This window comes from Habropoda laboriosa, unplaced genomic scaffold (genome assembly GCF_001263275.1).
Source record: "Habropoda laboriosa isolate 0110345459 unplaced genomic scaffold, ASM126327v1 scaffold486, whole genome shotgun sequence".
NCBI classification, from domain to species: Eukaryota; Metazoa; Arthropoda; class Insecta; order Hymenoptera; family Apidae; genus Habropoda; species Habropoda laboriosa.
Window position 1 is genome coordinate 838,227 of NW_017100724.1, and position 723 is coordinate 838,949.

Consider the following 723-nt stretch of genomic DNA (forward strand, 5'->3'; position numbering starts at 1 on the left):
TTTATTTATCCGCATCGTGAAAGTCAAATATCCTCGCGGACTGTGATCGTTTCGGACAAAAATGACAACTTGCTCCGATTGTCTGACTTGTCTGATTTTCTTTTCAACCACTCCTTCCCCGTTTAGTATTATTCAGTGTGCCATTTTCTTCCAATTCCTTTCGCCGATACGTTTCTTGCCATAAAGGACAAGCATCATTCAGTCTACCAGATCCTCGACGCTATTTGCTTTATTTCTCTCTCTCTATATATATATTTCTTTTTATTTCTTCTTCTTTTTTTTATTTTTTTGTCGTGTATCCTTAAACATTACGCGCAACAACGGTTGAATATGTTTACGTGATGTAAAGTGAAAACAAACTGAAGAAGCATAACGTATAAACATAGTTAGAAATGTGATGCGTTACTGCAATGGAAAAAAGAATTAAATTCATCATTATATTCGTTGGGAGAAAGATGCGATTTTCCAGAGATCCATTATCGCTTACCAGATAAAGTACGAAGTATTTTATAAAGAACTTAGGATACACAAATAGGATAGACGTACAAATTTATCATTGATATATTTTTTAATTACTTTTCCAAGCTCGAACGTTTATATAACAGTACTTCTATTTTTATTAGTCTTTTAATTTTTACTTGAGTAACTGTAGGATCTTCTAGTCTTCTTCCAATTGATCTTCGCTCATTCTTCCGCATCATGTTTCTAGCAAGTCGTACGTTT